Source organism: Syzygium oleosum, unplaced genomic scaffold (assembly GCF_021117445.2).
Source record: "Syzygium oleosum isolate NSW1041296 unplaced genomic scaffold, Sole_v2.1 Sole_v2.22, whole genome shotgun sequence".
Classification (NCBI taxonomy): domain Eukaryota; kingdom Viridiplantae; phylum Streptophyta; class Magnoliopsida; order Myrtales; family Myrtaceae; genus Syzygium; species Syzygium oleosum.
In genome coordinates this window covers 4,651,912-4,678,227 of record NW_026607506.1, presented here as the reverse complement: position 1 = coordinate 4,678,227, position 26,316 = coordinate 4,651,912, and the positions used below count along the sequence as shown (strand labels likewise).

Below are 26,316 nucleotides of genomic sequence, written 5' to 3'. Positions count from 1 at the left end.
CATAACTATAATGAAATGTTTAAATCTTATCATAATTATGGGGCCATCTTAATGTCGCCTTGAGTTTGATTAACCTTTCAAGCCAGTTGGCCATTCTCCCATAGTGGAACTTGTGGTTGATATATGTGATCGGCACGTTAAAACATAAAGGCCACCGTTTTGCTAGCGGCGCTCTAAAATTTATAGCAACTGATGTGGCAATTTTTTGTTGGCTTCTAACAAGCCAGACATTCAAAGAATAGATCTCACTTGTTTGAATGGTCAATTGAAACTTATCATATTACTTACTAAAAAAGTTTTACTATGAGTTCTTCGTACATTTAGAATTTCTCATTACTATGTATGCTGGGTTTCTTCTTACATGCAAGATAGAGCAAAGTTTGCTAATTGGCCTCAACATCACAATCATGTATTCATTTCAGACACTGCGACCATGCTTTTCACTACGACAAGGACCGACGGCGCATTACCCTTTATGCGTAGAACCTTTGTATATCGTTTTTCTTTTTTTCATTCTCATTTCTTGATCGTTTTTCTTTTTTTCATTCTCATTTCTTGATCGTTTTTCTTTTTTTCATTCTCATTTCTTGATATATGCAATTGGGTCCCTCTAATTTGTTATATTGACAAAAGTTGCCCTTCCACCCTCCATTATTGTACTTAATTTCACCAATTTGTCGATGTGTATATAATGGGTTGGTCGCACTTGGCTCCAACTCTGTGCACAAGGGCAGAAGCACAAAGGTCCCGAAACGGACAAACATAGTGAGAGAGTTTGAGCGAGTTTTTTTGGAAATGAAGGTAGTGCATTGGCTTCTAACGTTGGCTGTGGCCTGGCGGTTGCGACAAGGTGGCGCTCGGAAGAAGCCCTGCTCACCCCCGTGTTGTGGGGACGTGGAAGTACCTTATCCGTTCGGGCTCGAAATCAGTCATGCGAGATCCAGAGATTTTGTGCTCAATTGCACCAACGCTCACCAACTACTGTTGGAAAATGTAACGATACACGAAATCTTTGTTGACGAGTCGGCCATGGCCGTCAGCCTCCCGAAAGAACATAACGATACTTAACTGCTGCTTGCCTACAGGAGGAGTATTCCGATTCTCAACACCACCACGTTCAATAACGTGACCACTTATCTGGAATGGATGGTCGCAGAGAACAAGACTTGCGACAAGGCCAGGTCGAACCAGTTGAGCTTTGCCTATGCAGGCAAAGGCAAAAACACGGAATGCGACGACTTTGGGAATGTAGGGGGTTACCGCTGCGTTTGCAAGGATGGGTACGAAGGGAATCCCTATGATCCAATCCAAGGGTGTACAGGTAATTAACATATATGACTCCTCATGCATAATTGCACTCGAATGAATTGTGTGGATAACTTATGAATTAATCCCCATCCAAGAGCGGGATAGAGATGTACTGTATCTATGTACTGATTCCACCTAGTTTACCCATTTGCCACTGGATCTGCACTACCCTTTCCTCTCTCCTCACTCTCTACCTCCACTCTTCAGCTTGCACCTCACGAGTCACGCCATTGCCACAGCCGCCATCATTCACCCACCACCTTAGGTGAGCCCACCGTCGGCCTTCACGTGCCGTCCGACCACCGTGGCAATGTCTCGTTACTATACCAATACACACTCCCTTACGTCCACCGACAACAGCACCTCCACTTCAGAGATGACAACAAGTGCCACCACCACTGCAAGCAACGACGTCTCTCTCTCTCTCTCTCTCTCTCTCTCTCTCTCTCTCTTCATGAGTCTGAGTTGTACCTCGTCTCGGCAGTAACAAATCCTTGATACCATCTTATCCGCAATGAATGGGAATAAATTCGCTTGCCTGAACGGAGAAGACAAAATTGCACCGGCCTTTCATCAAGAGAGATGAGGCAATGGTGCATGGCGGTGGGGTCGTGACCTTAACTCATCTGAACACCAATCTCAACCGTGGCAGGGATGGCGATGCGATGGTCACAATGATTGCAACGTTTGCAGCATGGCTGGGCCGAAGTGGTGGTGGAGGGGACGTTGGGTTGACTGGAGGGTAAGAGGGGGAAGACAGAGAAAGTACGTTTTTCTCACTTATTTGATGCGTCCTACCACATGATATAATTTTAATGGGAGGCTTATATAAAGTAGGGGAATTTTGTCTCAATTTATAGCCATCTCCAGAATTGATCCCGTGGAGTCCACGCGGAACCTGCATGATCAATGAATATGCTAGACCTGGTCGAGTAAATCTGGGTTCGGCAAAAACTTCCCATGAGGTTCAAACTTTTTGCCTAATAGAATAAGTTGAGGCCATTGCCATCACCCTGCAAACATCGTCGTCAACATTTCTGGCTATTCTACTCTCATGTTACAGTGACAATTTTGCCTTCTCTCTGAAACCTTTGTGCCTCCTCTCCCATATACAAACATATTGAACGTGGTACGCGTACTATAATGAATCTAAAGGGTTAAATCTAATGAGTCCATCGTATTTAGTGATAGACATGCATATTAGCACATCCACCTCACTCGGAGAATAATAGCTCAATTTATAATTTTGTGTCTGCATGTAAAGATCATCCTCCTCCTTCCTAAGCTCAGTCGTCGTCCCCAATGACTATATAGGACCCCTCGCTTGGCTCTTGCAACGTAGGGTCCATGCATTATTGCAAAAGCTCAATTTCCGCGAGTTATGTATGCTGGATCCTTTCTTAGCTCGTGTGCCCTCAACGGGTCCGTATATGGAGTTCGAGGCAGCGTCGATCTCAGTCAATGGCAAAGAACAATGCCATTGTTGAGCTCGGATTCGACGTGGAGAGAGACTTAGAGTGGAGAAAGAAAAGATAACTTGAGAGAGAGTGGACACGTGTCACGGTACTCTAATCGAAAGCTTAATGGGATAGCATTATCTATCTAATAATCCATGCACAGACTTGTTCAATTTATCTTTTCCATTACACAAGATAACGGTTCAGTTTCTCTTCTGCATAATGTAGACATTGATGAGTGCAAGCATCCAAAAATATACCCATGTCATGGAAAGTGCAAGAATACGCTCGGGAACTACGCATGCCATTGCCTATTTGGAACTACTTGCCATATTTCTCCTTGTGTCATAGTTGTTTCAGGTAATTCCATATATATCCCCTCATCATTCACTGGATGCTTCATATTCTATCAAATCATTGTTGATTTTGGAGTGGGTTTGACATATGTTTTATGGATTATTATATCGTACATAGTCGTTGTGATCCCCTGTAACACAAGCAATGAGCCACAAGCTGCCACGTGTCCCTATTCGGTCCATGGCTAACGCGGATTACATCTTTCCTTTGTTTTTCTTGGACCCAATTCCCTAAAAAGCCCTCAATTTTAGGTCTAGTTTTAAATTTGTCCCGAACTTTTTTTGTCACAGAAAAAATCTCAAATTTTAGGTCCAGTCCAAAATCCGCCCCAAACATTTTTTCGTCTAAAAAAAAACATTAAACTTTAGGTCCAATTCCAAATTCGCTCGAACTTTTTTTTATTTCAGAAAAAATCTCAAACTTTAGATCCAGTCTCAAATCCGTCCCAAATTTTGTTTTCTTTAAAATAAATCACTAACTTTCAATCTATTCTCAAATCTACCCTCATAGTCCAGTCACAATTTGAAGTGGCATTTCCACATTGATAACCAATCCACGTCAACAAGATGACATGGAAAATTATCTCCAAAATGAAACCGTTTCAGGATATGAAAATTAGGGACAACTAATGACTATTTTGGACAAAGGGCTAATGGGGGCAAATTTGGGATTAGAGTAAAAATTGGTGATTTTTTTTCCTTAGACAAAAAAACATTCAGAGTAGATTTGGGACTAGACCTAAAGTCGGGGTTTTTTTTTAGACAAAGAAAAGTTCCGGAGCAAATTTGGTACAGAACCTCAAGTTTGGGGTTTTTTCCAAGACAAAAAAAAAATTCGGGGCAAAATTGAGACTAGACCTAAAGTTGAGAATTTTTTAGGGAATTAAGCTGTTTTTCTTGTACCTCCTTGTTCGTCTTTTTTTCTGAAGCGCACCCTCTGAAACCACATTCGTGGGAGGACACCGCGTCTCTTAGTGAAAATTCCTATCCCGACCAAACCTACAAATCCTGGGCCAAAACTAACAACTAGAGCTTCTGATTTCAAGAGGAGAAAAGCCCTAATAATGATATAAATTTCGAGAATTGCTATCTTCTCTTGTGAGTTGCTGAAGTAATAATGGCCCTTAAGCACTAGATCGACACGAAAGCCAAACGCCATTGGTTGGTGAACTTGCGCATAAGGATGGCGTTCAAGATTGATGAAGCTCAGTTGGGTTACCATAATTCAAGAAACTCAACTCACCTTCAACAATTGGGGCTTACTATATTTATTTTTTTGCCAAATCCCTTTACAGTAATTATTATTCAGACTTGCATGTCTTGGTTGAGTTTAGATTTGGGTGAAAATTGTTCCCTTTAGGTAATATCCCGTGAATGGTTCACAAGATCTTCAATTGATTATCTATTGAAAGAGATTGGAAGAGAAAAACAGAACAGAAAAAAAAAAGAAAAAAAAAGTAAAATAGTAGAAACAGACGGACAAAGTTTTTTAGAATAAACAGAAGTGTAGCTGTTGGACACATGACAGATGCCACTTTACATTGCTTGTGCAACTTAAGATTAGGCTGGCAGAATGCGGTATAATAATCCATGGTTTAATTGAGATTTGGCGGTGGATGTATATTAGTTTTTCCGGGGTATAAAAATATATTTTCTCATCTATCTTACAAATTTAAAGTTCTTGAAGTTAATCATATATATAATTAAATGTCAAAGTTTGGATAATAAGCTACAAAAAAGGAATGGCTTCATACCTAAAAGCCTGGGGCAGCGGGGTTTTTTAGGACAACAGTCGAGACTGGCTAATAAGGCTAGCATAAGCGCTGCCACGTGTACACTTTTCAGAAAAAAATATTTTTCTTTTACTTTAATCTAATAATTTTATAGAAATATGGACTAATAATAATAACAATAATATCATAAGAACGGTCGCTTGTCCTTGCAAGTCTTGCTTTTAAAGAAGATGCAAGTTTCTTTTTTTTTGGTCAAATAAGAAGATGCAAGTTTGGAAAGTCCTTTATAGACAAAGCAATGTGGTACAATTGTTTTCTACTTATTTCATAACCATCTAAATTTTCTTTAGCTTCTCCTAGAATGATTTTTTTTTATTAGGATCTTATTGTTGGTTCGGTAAGGTGATATGGTTGAGTATGCTCTTCACTTGTCACAATATGGAACCTGTCACAATATGGAACTTGTGGATCTGAAAAACTGAAACTTAAATCTAGAAAAACTAAAACCTAAATGTTTAGTTAGAGAAGCAAGTCTTGAGACTAACAGGCAGTCCCCTTGAATGGCGAAGAGAGGCATATAGTTTGGGGATAGCATCCTTGTCTCACTTGATCTTCTCTACTAGTGCATTTTGGTATAGAGAGAAATAATTAATATGTAGATAAAAAATGGTTACATTTTCTTTCATCTCTATGAGATAATGACACAAATATTTTTTGAACTTTGATCCAATGTGCAATGTGGTTTATGAACTTTAAATTTATTCAACTAGATCCATGAATTTTAGTCTAATGTGAAATGCCGTTCTGAACTTTTAATTTATTTAATGTGGTCCCTAAACTTAGCGACAACGTTGAACATTTTCATACAGTTCAGGGACTAAATTGAACATGTACCAAAAGTTCATGGACCACATTGAATAAATTAAAAGTTCAGGGACGACATTGCCCATTAGGCTAAAGTTAAGGCATCACATTGAACAAATTAAAAGTTCATAGATCTCATTGCACATTTGGCCAAAGTTCGAGAACCATTTGTGTCATTTACCCTTAGTGTATAAATCCTTCAATCATGTTTTTAATTGGCAAATACAAATTTGGGCAATATCTTTGTTCGTGCATAAGTGATTAAAAGATTTCACCGAGTTTTCATACCATTTGTGAAGGGAAACAGCTATAACAATGGGAGGTGAATGCTTCCTCGTTCTTTTTTGTTTTATTACAAACCTTCTTCATTATAGTCAAGGAAAGACTTTGGGAGGAGTAATAGAAGACACTGGTATTATGTATTTGAATTGAGTTCAATTGATTACTTATTCGGTTTATAATGACGCTCGTCAGATTTTAAATAAGGACTGTCATAAGGATTGTTGCATGATAATATGTATAATTATTTTGTTAGAGAAACAATTTCTATCACCATTAAATGGTAGTTATATTTTGAAAGGTTTGACCAATCATCCAAATTAATGGTAATAGATGCAGATTATGTAAAAAAGGATTAAATGGGTTGTGCATTTGAAATTAATTTCTTTTAAGTACTATGTGGACCGCATAAGGATTACATGCTTGAATCACTAATCTAGTTACATATATTAGTTGGCAGCGATTATTCTGTGCTTCTTCACAGCTGTTGGTGCTTTAGTCTTTTGCAAGTGGCGGAGGAGGAGAATCGTAAAAAGAAACTTCAACCGAAATAGAGGAGAGCTCTTGAAACACCAAAGAGTTCAAATCTTTACGGAGGCCAAGCTGGCCAAAGCAACAAACAACTATGATGATAGCAATAAGCTCGGCGAGGCCGGTTTCGGCTCCGTCTATAGAGGCAGAATAGCTGGGGACACCGTAGTCGCGATCAAGAAGCCTAAAGATGTGCACAAGTCTCTGATAAGGAAGGATTTCCAGCATGAACTTGAAATAGTGATGCAAATAAACCACAAAAATGTGGTGAAGCTCCATGGCGTATGTTTGGAGACTAGAATACCATTGCTAGTTTATGAATACATTTCGAATGGTACGCTTTTTCAACACATCCATCAGAATGTGTCAACCGTCTTTAGATCGTGGAATAACTGGCTCAGAATAGCCGCCGAAGCTGCTCTTGCACTCGAGTATATGCATTCCTGCGCAGAACCTCCAATCATTCATGGCGACATCAAATCGGTGAATATACTTCTGGATCAAAACTACTCAGTAAAAGTATCTGATTTTGGAACTTCGGTACTTACATCACCAGAGCGTAGTCATGTCTTAGCCAATGAAATACAAGGCACATTAGGGTACATCGATCCAGAATATTTAACCACTGATATGCTAACAGTTAACAGTGATGTATACAGCTTTGGAGCTGTCCTCGTCGAGTTGCTCACGGGAAAGAAGCCTACAAATTTTATTACTAAGTCTGGAGAGTCAATCAATATCATCCATTATTTCATCTCTTCCGTGAAGGATAAGACACTCACCGATGTCATCAACTTTGAGGGCGCTACTAAAGATGAAATGGAGAGAGTAGGAATGGTTGCTGAAATTGCAGTGAAGTGGTGCGAGGAGGCCGGCAATGAGGGAAGTGGCTGAGCAACTCGCCGGGATTAATCGCGAGCTCAACAGCTCAACAGTTGAAGAAAACAATGAAGAGACTGAAGGCGAGGTGCACGAAGAAAACCTCTACTCCCATGCGACTTCAATTACTTCCGAGATGAGCCAACATGGGATGACGGGCTCTCTTTTCTGATCTGGAAATGAATTCAGCAGGTTCCAGCATCTGATACTTTATTACTGTAGTAACATGTCTATTAATTGTCCGTAAGGACTTCTAGGGATGATTGTGTATTCTGAATATATGTAATGTTTGCCATTTGTTTTGGACTTGATAGTTGTGCAAGCATTTGTGTAAGTTTGAGTGTCACAATCTAATATTATATATGTACAGCTGTGCACTGAGGTAGATTTGTAGAAGGCTGACGTATGGCCATTTGGACATTATCATAATCTCTCTTTCCCATTATCTTTTCTTCGTTGTCTATTTTTTCCTTACATATAATAATAGGTCAGAAAAATACTCTACTCACTCCTTTTTATCATTTTTTTCTATTATTGTAATCCCAGTTCACTTTTATAGCAAGTAAAAATCTCCATTCACTTTCGGTCTTTTACTTTTACCTAATTATATTGCAATTAATCTTAATATAATTTTCATTTCCGTGAAAAAGATAAAAGAATTGTTGGCCAACAGGATTATAATAGGCCAGAAAAAAGTATCTACTTGCACTCTTTCTTCCTTTTTTGTAATAGGATCTTAATTTGATATGATGGGAAAACAAAAATAAAATCTCGATTTGCTTCACTTTCTCTATATTTCTTGTTCATTTAATCAGTTTAGATGTTTCGACCAAAAAAAATTCAGTTTAGATGTTAAATCGGAGTGAACGTGGGAAAAACAAACCGATTCAAAACTCGGAAAATACCACATCTTCCAACCTTGATATGATTACTTATAAATATGATGAAGGGATGAAAAACACTATATTAGTCCATCAGGAACCAGAAAGTTCTTATCCAAACCTATTTGAGAGGATCACAAGATCAAGAAAGAAGTATCGGGGAATTTACTTGATAATAACTTTATTGTAGAACAAACTGTTTTTGTTTTTAGGATGAAAGATCTTAAATTGTATTGTAAGTTTGGTACTAATAAACCGCGATGAAAAACACTAGGTGGCAAGGAATATCTTGCCTATATTAAAGGCGATAGAAATAAGTAGTACTTTTTCGTACTTTCTGCCTAAATTTTACAAATTAATGGCTTACACTAAAGTTTAGCCATTGACCGCGGTCCTATGTAATATCTCAAACGACAGTGTAAAGTAGTAGTCTCAAATTATACTTTTAATTGATTTGTAGGTGCAATTTGAGCCTGGCATTATTTTCAAAATATTCCAAAAAAACCATCTCTTATCAAAAGATTGAAAACAGAAGTATTTCTTGCAGTTTACCTTCGAGTAAGGCATCTTCGCTCTATTTCTATGGCTTCCTTACATACCAAGTCACCACAATGCCTCGTATTATATTGAAACTGAAGTCAGAATAATGCCCTTGATGGATGATGGAAACGCCTTCCACATGTGGCAAACCCCTCACATTTTGCTCATTCCTAGGATTCAAAGATATTTAATTTTTCATATTGTTTAAGGTTTTTGATAGCCACATCTAATACCACAAGTGGTGCTAGAATAGCAATTAACTGCAACTGTGCCATATTGGCAGCACTTTCGTAAATTTTTTAAATAGATGGACCGATACAAATAAACAAAACATATACTTAAAGGACCCAATCAAAAAAAAAATCGCGGGCTTGATTAAACATTGTGTAAGACCCAATAGTTACACTGTCACGCCAAATAACGGTTAATATCACGAAAAACCCTAAACTGATACACATGTAACAAATTTACCTCAAACTAATTTTTTGATCACCAAAAACCCCAAACTGGTACACCTATGATAAATTTACCCTCCGTTAATTTTCGTTAAATTTTACTATCAAATATCTTAGTTAAATGACATGTGGCAATTAACGGATGTATCAGTTTTGGGTTTTACCCTCTGTTTGTCACAGGTGCACTAGTTTGTGATTTTTTTTTTGTATAAATCTAATTTAACGGAGGGTAAATTTGTCACAAATGTACCAATTTGAGGTTTTTTGTGGTAAAAAAATTAGTTTAGGGTAAATTTGTCACAAGTTTACCAGTTTGAGGTTCTTAGTTGTCAAAAAATTAATTTGGGGTAAATTTGTCATAGGTGTACTAATCTGGGGTTTTTCGTGGTGTTGACACCTAAATTTTGGTAACCCATTTTATGTATTTATTGGATAGAAAAATTAAGGATCGATTCCGATCCCTAAACAAAAATATCACTTAAAATGCATATAGATGTTAGGAGCATTTTCATATCATTGCATTATAGGTAATGGACTGGCGTGATGGGGTCCTGAGCTTAATTTATGTTAATTGGACTAAGCCCATGGTGTAAGAAAATTCGGCCTAGCTCATGAGTATTATAAGAGCCGAAATTTTCCGATTGGATAATTAAACAATTAATCTTGATTATTATTCAAATCTTGAAAGATAATTATTCGATTTGATTTGATATTATCAGGATTTTAAGAGATAATAAAAATTTCATATTAGTAAAGTGTATCTCTTAGAATTTAAAATTGAGAATTGTAATCTAAATCTAGTACTATATAAAGGGACGCTCATTCACGTTTGAGGAGGACACAATTCATAATTCACGACAAAACAGAGAATGCGGCCACAGAGAGGGAGAGGGAAAAAAAAAAGCGTTAGAGAAGAAGACCAAGAAAAGACAAAAGAGGGGGATCTCTCTTTTCTCTCTCGGTCAATTCTACAACTTCAAGGGAGAGAACACACTTTCACCACGAAAGGGAAAAAGACAAAAAGAAAGAGTCCAAAAGATTTTCCCTGTAAGACCATCGAGTCCAGTCGCCTTGGCGTGAAGTCTAGATCAGTCCAAAAAATTCACCCGTCGTCTGGTGATTACCTAGCAGCCTTCACGAAGCCTCGTTGTCGCGCTCAACAGCCGTCCACGCTTCAAACCAGGCGAGTCTTCAAGCAATTCCAGCAAGACCAGAATTCATTGCCACGTCGGCCATCAGCCCACCACGCCAAATCACAGCTTTGTCGTTGCAGCTGCAGTAAAGCAACCCTCAACATCAACGGAGCTTTTCGCTGTTTTATCTATTCCCTTTGCGGGTTCCTCGAAGGCCCAGTACCGGCAATTTCATTGTTAGCGGGGGAGTAGCAGTAGAACTTCTCCAGGTGATTCAGGCCAAGCTCAGTCACGCCGGACCGGTGCTCTTTTCTTTGTCTTTGTTTTGCAGATTGCTTGAAACTCATCCCCACGGGTTAACCAGCCCCTGACGAGACCCGTCACCATTAAGTCGGCCACCGCAATCCGAGCCATCCCATCATTCAAATTTGGAAACATCGAATTAGGTAATATAATATCCGATTCAATTTCGATATATTAAGTTGCCTAATTTGAGTTTATTGTGATCTCAATTAGATGCCGTGTCGATATTCTCATATCCAAAAATATTTTCGAAACCCGTGAATTGGGATATTTTCCTAATTTCACAACGTGCATATCATTGCCAGTCTGATTTCATGCCTGAAATACGACTTGCGATCGCATGGAAAATCGTCAATCTGATCTCCTACCCGAGATACGATTCGCGGTTGTACGGAAAATTGGATTGATCTCATGCCCGAGATACGATTCGCGATTGCACGAAAATTGGCCAATTCGATCCTCATGCTTGGGATATGATTTGTCAATTTATTTTCCAAATTTAAATGGATATGGATGATATCTTGGTGATTGGATGCTATCTTTGATTTTGGTTTGATCTTTGCTTTGATTTGATTTGATTCTTTGTTAAGAAATCCCAAAAAGATTAGATAGGATCAAGGTAAATTTTTCTAGATAGATTGCATGCTAGGATAAGGGTTTATCTAGTTAGGATAACATTCCAATTAAAATTAGGATTTGGCCTAGTTTAATTCCTAAAATGAATTGGATAATATCTTGCACTAGATAATAAATTTTCATTATTTTATAATTTTGAATTTCAATGAAAAATAAAAAAAAGTATCATGTGCATGTCATATAGATTAATTGCATCATGCTTGCATGTCATGTTGCTATGTCAACATAACTTGCCATGTCATTCATAATTTGTCATGTCATCATGTATGCCATGTCATCACTTGCATCTGATATGTTAGGTTCGTGAAATTGTGTGTCATGCTAGAATAGTTGCATATTAATTTTGCTCATCATTAGAAATCTCATGCTAGACTAGTTGCATAAGACCTGTTAGTATTCTAACAATCTGGGTTGTGAATACGGGTAATGTTGCACGTGGAGGAAGTTCAAATCCAACAATGACAAATTCTGGCTCCATAGCACAATCTGTAATGGGCCTCTCTCCCCTTCGTGAGAGCTTCCATCTCCCTCATTGGGAGTCTACCTCTCCACTTTGTTGGAGTTTTCTCCTTCTTCAACGCATCATCTTTACTTAGTTCTTTCTACATCGATTTTTCATTCAAGGTTGCCGATTCCCCCTGGCTGCGACAAAGCCGATCTGTTTCGTCCGTGCTATCTTGTTCTCCATTGGTTGTGCGTCAGCGAAGGAGATGTTCCTTTGGCAGCGTCTCGGTGATGCCGATACTCGAGTGGTTCCCTGCCCATATTTCATTGCTGAGTGAATGCACACCAAGCGTTTGTTCTAATGACTGATAGAAAAGTCTAATTTGTTTGTTTGTACTCCTCCCAATCTCTCTTTCGTGAGAGCTCACCTCTCCCTTTTTGGGAGTCTTCCCTCCCTCAGTGGGAGTCTACCTCTCCACTTTGTTGGAGTTCCCTCCTTTCGTCATCGCATCAACTCCACTTACTCCCTTCTTCACCCATTTCTCGTCAAAGGTTGCCAATTCCCTCCTGACCGTGGCGAGGACGATCTGCTTCATCAGTGATGTCATGTTCTCTGCTGGTTGTGTGCCAGTGAAGGAGATGTTCCTTCAGCTGGGACTTGTTGGTGCTTGGTGATGCTAGAGATCGAGTGATCCTCGTCTATACTTTGACTGATGAATGAGTGCTCACCAAGTGTTTGTTGTAATGCCTGGTAGTTAGCGGTTGGAGAATGGTGGCATTTTCATGGGTGGTGTGATTACTGCTCTAGCCTCAGCCCCTGTAATTCAGATAAACAGAAGTTAAGTGAGCAGATAAATTCCCACACTGTTATTCTCTGCTGGTTGTGCATTCACTACATTGTCCATTGAACAATAACTGAAGGCAGGGTCTGGTTTTTTGTTGACGACTGGTGGTGATATCTTCCAGCTCGAACATATTCCATTACCTCGGTATGGCTGGAGGGGGTCAATGAAAATGCGCTGAAATCATTTCAGCACACCAAGTGTTTGCTACGATGCCTACTAGGAAGTTGTTAGAGAAGTTTGGTGTTTTCTTTGGAGGTTGTTGGTGATTGAGGAGTAACTCTTATTCTGTCGCTAGTGGGTAAAGGAGGCGAGCCATTTACTGCCCCTACGTTGCCATGAATATTATAGCCTGGAATTGTCAAGGCATTGTAGGAATACCCACTCTGAGAGAGTTGAAGGCTACGTGCCGAATTTGTAACCCAGATATTGTGTTTCTATCGGAGACAAAATGTGATACTAGTCGAATAGAAACTATTACACGACGGATTGGATTTATCCACTCCTTTTCAATTCCTGCGGATAATACAGCGGGAGGTTTAGCTGTCATTTGGAAAGATCCTGTGGTCTTATCCATTTCCTTCGCAGACAAAAACTAAATTCATACGGAAGTTTCTATCAGAGAAAATCCTGAGCATTTCTTGTGGCTTTCGTTGGTGTATGCACCCCGTTATTTTGGACTTAAGCAAGCATTTTGGGAAGAATTCACTAGTCGGGTTCGAAACTTTGGAGAGGACTGGGTTGGAATTGGAGACTTCAATGAGATCATCTATGATTCAGAGGCGTCCAACAAAAGGGGCCCGGGCCCATCACGTCGCTTCCTAGCGGACTTTATGGATTTAGCGGGCTGTGTTGATCTTGGGTTTAAAGGCCAACCTTATACATGGGCAAATGGTAGAGGGGGCTTTGCAAGCGTTCGAAAAGACTGGATCGAGCAATCTGTTCAACTTCATGGTGTGAGAAATTCCCTCGGGCAGGGATTGTCCACTTACTAGCTGTAAATTCAGATCATTCTCCTATTTGGCTGAATTCGACTTCCCTTGAGGATAATTCAAGACGCCCTTTTAAATTTGAAGCCGCTTGGTTGCGGGATTCAACCTGTGTTAATGTTGTGGAAGAGGCTTGGAATAGTGTGGTGGACAATTCAATGGCCTCTTGGCATAGGAAACAAAAATCAACTGAGATAGCCCTCAAAAAGTGGAATAAGGAACACTCTGGCATTTGCCAACAACGCCTTAAGAAGTTGACTTCATCACTTGTTTCCATTCAAATGGAGGATCCTTCAGAAGAGAATAGCAAGAAAGAAAAAGAAATCAAGGCGGATATTAATGAGCAATGGGAGAGACTGGAGATGATGTGGAAGCAAAAATCAAGACAATTGTGGCTACAAGAGGGTGATCGAAATACCAAATTTTTCCATCTCTCTACCACTATTAGAAGGCGCAAAAATTATATCTTGACAGTGCAAGATGATGGGGGCCGATGAATCACGAATATGGATGAGATCAAAGGATTTTTTCTATCCAAGTATACAGAGCTTTTCTCGGGACCAACACTCAATCCACACCCTTGCATAGGGGAGTTATTCCCTAAGGCTATTTCTGAAGAGGAAAACTTTGAACTTTTGAAGATTCCAACGGAAGATGAAATCTACAGAGTCCTAAAAGTGATGGCCCCTCTTAAATCACCGGGCCCAGACGGATTTCATGCCATCTTCTATGTGAAATGTTGGGATGTGGTGAAGGCCCAGATTATCCAATTTGTACAGCAATTTTTTCGCACAGGTCATTTGCCCCACCTCATTAATCATACTTTCATAGTACTTCTCCCAAAATCGTAGAATGCACATACCTTTACCCAGTTTCGTCCCATAAGTTTGTGTAATGTGAGCTACAAACTTATCTCTAAGTTGTTAGCCAATAGACTAAAAGGGTTTCTTAGCCGTTTGATTTCACCTCAACAATCGGCTTTTGTCTAGGGTAGAAGTATACAAGAGAACTCAGTTATGGCACAGGAAATCATAGACTCCATGAAAAAGAAACGAAATGGTAGGGCTTTTGTGGGAGTAAAGGTGGATATGTCCAAAGCTTACGATAGGGTTGATTGGGTTATTCTCGATACAATATTCCATAGCGTGGGGTTTTCTGATCACTTTTGTAGACTCATAAATCGGTGTATTTTAATAGTTCATTATACTTTGCTCATCAATGGTAGGCCGGCTGGAGGTCTTACACCTCAAAAGGGTCTACGACAAGGTGATCGTATCTCACCATACCTATTCGTAATTTATTCTGAACTTCTATCTCGAATACTCAATCAGGCAGAGGACTTAAAGATGATCATAGGGATAAGAGCAGGGCGGGACAGTCCACCTCTGACACACCTTATGTATGCCGATGACTTGTTGTTATTTGTTCAAGCCACAAAGAGACATGTGAGAGCGCTGAAGGAAAGCATTCAAATTTACTGCTCCTGGTCAGGTCAGAGCTTAAATCATCAAAAGTCGTATGTTTTCTTCTCAAAAAACACTTCCACGGGAATGAAAAAATTTTGCATGGACGAACTCAACATGAAGAAGACAAATCCTGATGCATTGTACCTTGGCAACCCTCTCGTCAAACGTGGAAATGGCAGAGCTAGATATCAATTCCTTGAACAGAAGGTTGATAACAAACTTAGTCATTGGAAAAGGAAGTCCTTGTCTTGGGCAGGTAGAGCAACGTACATTCGATCGGTTGTTCAGAATAGTTTGATCTATGCTATGCAATCCAATAGGTTGCCAAGAGTCACTTGTGACAAACTCGATGCAGCCACTAAGAAATTCTGGTGGGGTGTCCCGGCGGAGAAAAACAAGTTCTTCACACCTAAATGTTGGGACTCTTTGTGTAGAAATAAGAAAAGTGGTGGACTGGGTTTTAGACATATCAGGGATTTCAACAATGCTTTGATCCTCAAACTCAGCTGGGGACTGATACAAGATAGAGGCAAGTTATGGGTTCGACTCCTTGAGGGAAAATATTTACAGAGATCCAATTTTTGGAACCATGAGGTTAAGGCATCGGCATCTCGGTTATGGAAGGCAATCATGGACCCTAGAGAAATACTCAAACTTGGCACTCTTTATCAGGTAGGAGATGGTAAGTCAATTGAGGTTGGTAATCACCCTTGGATCCCACACGTACCAAACCATCTCCGTTCTTTTATTGATCCTGATCCTATATTAAAGCAAAGGAAAGTAGCGAGCTTCTTTATCCCAAGGACAATCTTGGGATGTAAACAGTCTAACTCAGGTGTTTTGCCCAACATCGGTCCAAGACATTCTTCAGATTCAAGTTCCATCCTCCATTTGGATGGATAAACCGATTTGGCAGCCAGCTATTGATGGAATTTTTACCGTTAAATCCGCTTATAAGCTCATCAAAGTGCCTACAGCAAATGGCTCTAACTCTGGAATTTGGACCAAAATTTGGAAAGCTAGAGTTCATGAGAGGCACAAGATGATGTTTTGGAGGACAACGGCCAATGTCTTGCCCTGTAGAGCTAACCTGGGTAGGTTATTTCACATTCCAGACCCTTCATGCCCGTTGTGTGGAAATTCAGAAGAAACTCCGGTCCATCTATTCATAGCATGCCCTTTGGCCCAGATTTTTTGGAGACAGAGCCCATGGGGTATCATCTCATCTGTTTGGAACTTCACATCACCAAAGGAAATGATAAACTACTTCCTTGACCCAGGACGAATTGCAGAGATAATGGGATTCGATTGCAAACTCTTCACTCTCTATGCAGCGATTCTATGTACTAGAATGTGGTTTTATAGGAATTCCATTTTACATGATCAAGCTATTCCAAATCCTTCCCAGGCAATTAAGTTGGTTTTACAGGAGTTCATGGAATTCTCGAACAAGTTCAAGGAAGAAAACACAGTCGCACCAAGTCCAGAAGCCGATTTGATTGGAGTAGGAATAGACACCTGGCTCCCACCATCATATCAAGAGCTCAAATTTAATGTAGATGGTGCGTGGAAAGATAACAAAGGAGCCATAGGTATCATTGCACGATCGGCTAGCGGATTAGTAGTCCAAGCTTGGACAAGGAAAGGTCGTTGGAACTCGCCTTTGCAAATGGAAGCAGCAGCTCTCCTTCTCGCCTGCAATTATGCTCAGTCCCTGGGCATTCGAAAAGCGATCTTTGAAAGCGATTGTAAGGTCTTAATTGATGCCATCCAACAAAAGGGTATTTGCCCTTGGAGTATTCAACCTTTCGTTGCAGATTCTCGCTTTTAATTTCAGCACAATCCAGGTTGGAGCTTGGACTGGACCCATAGATCCAAGAATAGAGCTGCTCATGCACTTGCAAATTGGGCCTCCAATCATATTGGCACCACATCCTCTTTTCTTTACCATGATCTCCCTTCTAGAGTTAAAAATATTGTACTAGTAGAGTCTTCTTTTATATTTCGCTCTAATGTAGGTAATGCTTCCTTTTTTGTAATTGCTTTGTTTGCAATATAAAGTTTAATTTCTAGCAAAAAAAAAAAGTCTGGCTCCATAGCATCAGGAGGGGATGATTTGACAAGTCGTCGGAGAAGAAGGACTTCACAAGTCGTCGTCGTTTGAACGTTTCAACGAAGGAAGGCGGAGTTCACGATCACGAGCAAGTCTTCGTCCCGCACCGTACCGTAGAAAATTCATGAAGGAAATAGACATTTCGGAGAAGAAGTGACAAAGTAGTCCTCGCCAGTTTGTGTTGGTCTGTAGACACAAGATTCATAGCTTTCTTTGCACTACCCATGGAAAGATGCAGTCTGGGATTAGAAGGAAGGTTGACCAAGAAAAGTTTCTTAGTCCTATCAAATATCAGCTGATATTTTATCAAATTTTTACCCAAGGCTAGTTTGAGGACCCAACTGCCAAGCACGATCATCCTTTTTACTGATATGCTTAGTTAAAATTACGATAATATAATATAGTAATTTATATCACTTTCTAAAAATATTAGAGTAGTCCTTGCAGAAGAAGTGACATAGTAGTTTTTGCCAGATTTTGTAATCTAGGGACACGACCATAATTAGCAGGTTGTGGAGGAGAATCGGCACAACAACCTACCGCCTTGATTACCCGCTTAACGTTGAGTTCCCTAAGACAAGAATTGAATGCACAATCATTGACTTTTTAGCCGAAAGCATGGGAATGCCCTTACCATTGAGTCAATCTCAAGATAGGTTCTTGGAATTTTACAATACAAGATCCGCAAACCGTATAAGACCCCTTAATATTTGACAATCTAGGTCGCAAATACAGGTAATGTTGGGCGGGTCAAAATTTCAGATCCAATAGTGTCAAGTGAGAGCATTGGCTCCATAGCGACCTGGGGGGAAGACTTGACAAGTCGTCGTCGTTTGGACGTTTCAACAAAAGAAGGGGGACTTCACAAACCTGTCTTCGTCCCGCATTCATTAAGAAAAATGTCATTTTCAAGAAGAAGTGACAAAGTAGTCCTTGCCAGTTTTGTTTGGTACGTAGACATGAGATTTGTCCATTTCCCTACCATTACTCATGGGAAGATGCAGTCTGCAGAAGTTCCTGTCCATTGACGGAGTTCCTGTCCATTGAGGATTAGAAGGAAGGTTGACCCAGAAAAGTTTCTTAGTACTCTCAATTATCAGCTGATATTTTATCAAATTTTTACCCAAGGCTAGTATGAGGACCCTACTGCCATGCACGAACATCCTTTTTACAAATATAATTAGTTAAAACTACGTTAATATAGTATACTAATTTATAGCACTTTCTTAAAATATTAGAGTTGACCTTTCTGTTAATCTTAACGTTTTCGATACAATATAAGATCTATGTTCATTGTAACTAAGTTGTAAAATAGACTTACAGTTCTTATTACATTGCATTCTTTTGACAAATTAGTGAATAAAAGCATAAAGCACTAATGTAAACAATTAAGGAAACCGGTACTACAGTAATTATAGACTTCTAGATGCGATGATAAGTGAACTTTTTTTTAAAGAAAGAGTTATGTGCATTATTTAGTATATGATGCAATGCTACATTACGTCTAAACATAGGTTATTAAAATAGATATGTGCTTTTTCTAATATCGCAAGACAATATGCTTTTTGTTCTTTACGAAATATCAGATACCGTCAAAGAGTGGTAAAATTAGCATTTTAGATCATGATACATCTTTGTTGACACCTCATTTTCAAAAAATAAAACAAATCCAAAAAATAAAAAGAACCCAAAAAAAATTTAAATAAATAAATAAACAAAAATTCTGGTTCGATCGAGCCCAATTGGGCCCAATTCACGCGTTCGGCCCGCTGCCCGTCTGGCCCTCCTTTCTTTCCTTTCTTGGGCCGAATTCGGCCCTCTTCTTCTCTTTTCTTTTTCTTTCTTATGTCTTTGGGCCCAATCATTTCCTTGAAGGCCCATTACAGCTATGCCAGCCCAGCCTGTTGCCTTTCTTCTCTAGCACGCTCACGTCTGTGGGCAGAGCGGTGGTGACGCTCACGTCTGTGAGCACCGATGATGAATAGCGTTCGTGAAGCTCGCCAGAGGTGACGGGAGCAAATCCAAGCTAGAAGATGTTCTAGAACCTGATGAGCTGGTTGATCGTTGGGGAAGAACAGAAAAAGAATTCCGCGAGCGAGGCGATAACAAACCGAGAGAGAATCGGTTCTAGGCTAGGGGAAGGAGTTAGAGAGAGAGAGAGAGAGCTCACCGAAGAGAGTTGAGAAGGAGGAGAAAAAGGGTTTTGAGGAGAGCGTTCCGGCGTCTTTAGACGACGAGGCAAATCTCTTCCCCTATTCTTCTGTTCACCGTCGCCGGAGGACTCGGGTTGCCTGTCAAAGTTGAGTTCCCTGAAACTTTTATTTCGACTTTCATATTGCTGGTCGCTACGTCTTCACGGCCAAACAGAGGAAATATCGGCGAGAGTTGTTCATTATTGTGAAGAAAGAAGAACGGCGATTTTCTGCAATATTATTGATCTTCATCGACACTGATTTTCTGCGATTTCTGTTATATTTGTAATGTGATCCCACATTTAGGTTTGACCCACGTTTTCTCTTTTGAGTGACGGTTATCCACTGGCGGTTTTTCCACGCTTCGTACCCCTTCGGTGATAACCGCCCTCTTCGGTAACCGCCTTGATGGGAAGCGGTTTATAAAGATGAACGTTCATTCCATAAGGGCTAACACAAGGTCTAACGCAAACCCTCTCATTCGGTAATACACCATCAGTACGCGAGGGGATTGGGTTAGTAGAGTGCGCCCGTAATCGTTTCGAATTGACGTTGAACTACCGTGGATTTCCGACGAACGTAAAGTTGAACAATGGCTGGAGGTCAGTTTATTTTCGATCCTGTTTTCCGCATTTGATTCTAATTGTGCTTGAATTTTGTTCTTCTACGCATGATTAGAATCCTTCAGTTTTAGTCTCACATTTGGTATCAGAGCATGTTTAGTGCCTCTGCCTTGTTTTTGTTGAATTTTGGGTGCATTTTTCGGAGCTTTTGAAATGAACAGTAATTCGGGCATTTTGGGGCTAAGAGGGAAATCGCCGATTCCGGCCAAATTCCGGCGACCCACCGCTCGACTTTGGACCGGCACGGTCACACTGCCATGGAGAAGAATAGCCCTAAGTTAATCTGGCATTTCGGTGATCGCCGGAGGCTGTTTGAGCGGCGGAAGTTGCGAGTTGGGGTTTATGCGTTTGGACGGAATTTTGCTTGATTCGAGTCTATTTCTTGGTTGTTTTCGCCGAATTTTGGGTCCATATGGTCGCGCCGATGTGGTCTCCGAAACCCATTAATTATTTTGGTATGATATGGGCTACCGAAGGAGACCCATTTGGACGAATGCGCGGCGGAACGGCGAAGAACGGCGAAAAATGGCAAGAAAACGCTTCTGTTCGCGCGGAGGAAAAAGCGCGTGGCCGCCACGCGCGCGCAACCGCTGGCGCGTGGTTTCCACGCGCGCCGCAACCGCAGCGCGTGCGGCCCACTCGCGCAGCGGTGCAGCGCGTGCGCCGCACGCGCCCGCGCTGTAAAGAAGGCGCGTGCGCGCCACGCGCCCACGCATAGGGCGGCGCGTGCCGCGCACGCGCCCGGGAACCGGCGCCCCCTTCGGTTTTTTACTCTTCCGCCCTGCTTTTGCCCGTAATTACCATTCTGCCCCTTGCCAAATTAAGTTTATTGTTTTATCCTTCATGCATTTTGTGAATATTTTTATGCATGAAATTAAATGTCTAGTGATCCATATATTTTAATTAATTGAGGAGTAGCCACAGCATCTTTAATTAATTAAATTATATATTAAGAGAATTCGGACCACATTTGGAAATGGACATTGATTGTAATTAATCTTATTAATATGATGAATTTAATCCCACAGGAATTTTCATTATATTAATTTGATTAATTAGGTTGAAATATCATATTATTTTTCTTAATTTACCCACAGGGATTAAGGAAAGGAATATAATATGATAGTTTCTTCATGAAGAATTTATGAATCTATTTAAATTAAAAACTTAGCCCACAGGCAGTTTTTATGTTATGTGATTCATATTTTGTGACATGTTTTACATTGGTAGAACATGATATATGTTGATTTTGCCTCAAATTTTGTGACATAAGCATGATTATTTGATATGCAGTTTTGCAACCTGTGAATTTCTCTGAATTTAAGAGTGATGTTCCCATACTGAATGGTGAAAACTATAAAGTTTGGAAGGAGTCAATTCTTCTTCAATTGGGGTGCATGGACATTGACTATGCTATAAGGAAAGACGAACCACCTGCTCCTACTGACACGAGCACTGCAGCTGAGATAGCCCTTTATGAACAGTGGGAGCGGTCCAACCGCCTTAGTGCCATGTTCATAAGGACTAAAGTATCTCCTAGTATCCGTGGTTCAGTCGCTCAGCATAGCAATGCTAAGGCTTTATTGGAGGCCATTGATGCTCAGTTTGAGACTTCAGAAAAGGCACATGCCATGACCCTAATAATGAAGTTTTCATCTCTAAAGCTCACAAGTGTTAGAGGTGTGCGTGAGCACATCATGAAGATGAGGGACATTGCAGCTCAGCTGAAAAATCTTGAGGTTGAGATATCTGAATCATTTCTTGTGTACTACATTCTGAACACTCTCCCGCAACAGTATGCACCTTTCAAGATCTCTTACAACACACATAAGAATAAATGGTCAATTAATGAACTTATGACCATGTGTGTTCAAGAGGAAGAGAGGCTGACTATGGAATTGGGAGAAAGTGCTCATTTGGCAACACAAGAAAGGAATAAGGGTCACGGCAAGCAGAAGGGGAAAGGTAAAATACCTCCCCAAGCTGACATTAAGAAGGAATCCAAATGTTTCTTCTGTAGAAAGAAGGGGCATATGAAGAAGGATTGCGTCAGATTTAAGGCCTGGCTCGAGAAGAAAGGTAATCCAACCTCTTATGTTTGTTATGAATCTAATATGGCTGATGTGAGTCACAGCACTTGGTGGATTGATTCTGGTTCTACAATCCATATTTCGAATTCCTTGCAGGGTTTTCGAAACCACAGGAAGCCAGTGGGAAGTGAACAAAGCATCTATTCGGGAAACAAGATGCGTTCGCATGTAGAAGCTATTGGGACATGTAGATTAGTTCTCAATAGTGGCTTTGTTTTGGATTTGGAAAGGACCTTTTATGTTCCAAGTTTCTCTAGAAACTTAATTTCAGTTTCAAGACTTGTACCTTTGGGTTACTCTTTTAACTTTTCAGATTCAAACTTCAGTTTATTGTTTAAATCTGAAATTGTTGGGAGTGGTATTTTGTCTGATGGTCTTTTTCGAATTAATTTACAAGACAATGCCTATTATAATGCGATGCATGTTCATGACAATGCTGGTATAAAACGATGTGTTGTGAATGAAGATTCCTCCATGTTGTGGCACCGGAGATTGGGACATATCTCCATAGATAGAATTAAGCGATTAGTAAATGATGGAGTACTCGGTACTTTGGATTTTACTGATTATGATATTTGTGTGGACTGCATAAAGGGAAAGCAGACCAACAAGACAAAGAAAGGTGCCAAGAGGAGTACAGACATATTAGAAATCATACATACGGACATTTGTAGTCCTGATATGGACTCGTATGGTCAGAAATACTTCATCTCCTTCATTGATGATTACTCACGTTACATGTATCTCTACTTGCTTCATAATAAACATGAAGCGTTAGATGCCTTTAAGGTTTTTAAGGCGGAAGTAGAGAAACAATGCGGCAAGCAAATTAAGATCGTGAGATCAGATAGAGGTGGAGAATTTTATGGTAGATACACTGAAGATGGACAAGCACCTGGTCCGTTTGCAAAGTTTCTTCAAGAGAATGGGATAGTTGCCCAATACACTATGCCAGGTTCTCCGGACCAAAATGGCGTAGCAGAAAGAAGAAACCGAACTTTATTGGACATGGTGCGGAGTATACTTAGTAGCTCCAAACTTCCTAAGTCCTTGTGGACTGAAGCTCTTAAGACGGCAGTGTATATATTAAATCGAGTTCCAACCAAGGCTGTCCCAAAGACGCCTTTTGAGTTATTCAAAGGTTGGAAGCCAAGTTTGCGACATGTACGCGTTTGGGGATGCCCGTCTGAAGTAAGAGTCTATAATCCACAGGAAAAGAAGTTAGACCCAAGGACTGTAAGTGGGTATTTCATTGGATATGCTGAAAAGTCCAAGGGATACAGGTTTTATTGTCCATCTCGCACTACTAGGATTGTGGAATCAAGAAATACTAAGTTTCTTGAAAGTGACTTGATTAGTGGGAGTGATCGATTGAAGGACATTGTTTCTGAGAAAGATCATTCAGATACTCAACCTTCCACTTCAAGTATTAGGTTGGTTGTTGTTCATAACGCCCCTTCAGTTCAGCCGGCTATTGAACAACCAACTATTGAAGTTCCACAACTTGCTGATAATGATCTGGTAGATCCAGTTGTTCAACAATTACCAGAAGCTGTTGAACAACCAGTTGAACAACACGCTCCTCCAGAGAATGTTGATACAACATTAAGAAGATCTACTAGAATGAGGAAATCAGCAATTCCTAGTGATTATATTGTGTATCTACAAGAGTCTGACTACAATATTGGAGCTGAGAATGATCCTGAAACGTTTTCACAAGCCATGAGTAGTGATAAATCCAATTTGTGGTACAGTGCCATGAAGGATGAGATGAGTTCTATGGCATCAAACGAAGTCTGGGATTTGGTTGAGTTGCCTAATGGTGTGAAGGCCATTGGTTGTAAGTGGGTCTTCAAAACTAAGAAGGACTCATTGGGCAACATTGAGAGATATAAAGCTAGACTCGTTGCCAAAGGATTCACTCAAAAGGAAGGAATCGATTACACGGAGACCTTTTCTCCTGTATCTAAGAAAGATTCTCTTCGTATTGTTTTGGCATTGGTTGCCCATTTTGATATGGAATTACATCAAATGGATGTGAAAACGGCTTTCCTCAATGGGGAACTAGAGGAAGAGGTTTACATGAAACAACCTGAAGGATTCTCCTCTAGTAAAGGTGAGCATTTGGTGTGCAAGCTTAAGAAATCTATATATGGCTTGAAACAAGCATCCCGCCAATGGTACTTAAGATTCCATGATGTCATCTCTTCATTCGGCTTTGTAGAGAATATCATGGATCAATGCATATACCAGAAAGTCAGTGGGAGCAAAATTTGTTTTCTTGTGCTATATGTGGATGATATTCTACTTGCAACCAATGATAAGGGGTTGTTGCATGAGGTGAAACAATTCCTCTCTAAGAGTTTTGACATGAAGGATATGGGTGAGGCATCTTATGTCATTGGCATTAAGATCCATAGAGATAGAACTCGAGGAGTTTTAGGACTATCTCAAGAAACCTATATCAATAAGGTCTTGGAGAGATTTCGGATGAAAGATTGTTCACCAAGTGTAGCACCCATTGTGAAGGGTGATAGGTTCAATTTGAACCAGTGCCCGAAGAATGATCTAGAAAGGGAACAAATGAAGAACATCCCATATGCTTCTGCTGTCGGAAGCTTGATGTATGCTCGGGTTTGCACTCGACCCGACATCGCTTTTGCTTGTGGGAATGTTGGGAAGATATCGAGTAATCCAGGGATAGACCACTGGAAAGCTGCAAAGAAAGTGATGAGATACCTTCAAGGTACTAAAGGCTACATGCTTATGTATAGACGGACTGACAACTTGGAAGTAGTTGGTTATTCGAATGCGGATTACGCTGGTTGCGTTGATTCTCTAAAATCAACATCAGGATACATTTTTATGTTAGCTGGCGGAGCCGTGTCATGGAGGAGTGCGAAGCAGACTTTGACTGCTACTTCCACTATGGAGGCTGAGTTCGTTTCTTGTTTTGAGGCTACCTCGCATGGTGTATGGTTGAAGAGTTTCATTTCAGGGCTTAGAATTGTTGATTCTATTTCTAGGCCATTAAGAATATATTGTGACAATTCAGCTGCGGTTTTTACGGCTAAAAATGCTAGAAGTGGCAGTCGAAGTAAGCACATCGACATTAAGTATTTAGCCATAAAGGAACGTGTTAAGGAGAATAAAGTGGTCATTGAACACGTTCGCACTGAATTGATGATAGCTGATCCTTTAACTAAAGGCATGCCACCAATGAAGTATAAGGATCATGTGGCTAGTATGGGAATAATTCCCATAATGTGATTTATTGTCATACGGACGATTTTTGTTGTTTGAAACTCTTACTCAATTGTAATGTTATTCTCAATTTCTGGTGTACACATTCAGTTGTTTATGAGAATAACAATTATCCTTGGTTCTGGAATAAACATAGGGTTTATTCATTAAGATGTGTTGTCACATATGGGCTGACATTAAAGGAATAAGATGCATTGTAATACATGGAAGATATTACTCGCTCTTAGAGGACATGTCGCCATGATTCATGTGTCTTGTTTCTTTTCTTAAGCATATGGTTTTCGTGGATTTGGTTGGGTAATCTGTATGATGAAAATGTTGGGATCAAGTGGGAGAATGTTATATTTGTAATGTGATCCCACATTTAGGTTTGACCCACGTTTTCTCTTTTGAGTGACGGTTATCCACTGGCGGTTTTTCCACGCTTCGTACCCCTTCGGTGATAACCGCCCTCTTCGGTAACCGCCTTGATGGGAAGCGGTTTATAAAGATGAACGTTCATTCCATAAGGGCTAACACAAGGTCTAACGCAAACCCTCTCATTCGGTAATACACCATCAGTACGTGAGGGGATTGGGTTAGTAGAGTGCGCCCGTAATCGTTTCGAATTGACGTCGAACTACCGTGGATTTCCGACGAACGTAAAGTTGAACAATGGCTGGAGGTCAGTTTATTTTCGATCCTGTTTTCCGCATTTGATTCTAATTGTGCTTGAATTTTGTTCTTCTACGCATGATTAGAATCCTTCAGTTTTAGTCTCACAATTTCAACTCACCTCATGAATCAGGTGAGTCTCCTTCTTCCCTACGTTGTTTTCTCTTGCCTTACTGAAGTTGAGGATAGCGAGTTCAACCGATTGATTTGTGGCTTTATCGTGTGAATCCAAGGCTATTTCATGATTAGTAATGCTGATTCGCAGTCTAATATACGGTATCTAG

The 26,316-nt window shown here is 40.2% G+C and overlaps 1 pseudogene; it reads left to right on the top strand.

Moving 5' to 3' along the window:
* Nucleotides 1–1,141: 1,141 nt before the first annotated feature.
* Nucleotides 1,142–7,597, top strand: LOC115669855 (wall-associated receptor kinase 17-like; annotated as a pseudogene).
* Nucleotides 7,598–26,316: the final 18,719 nt, after the last annotated feature.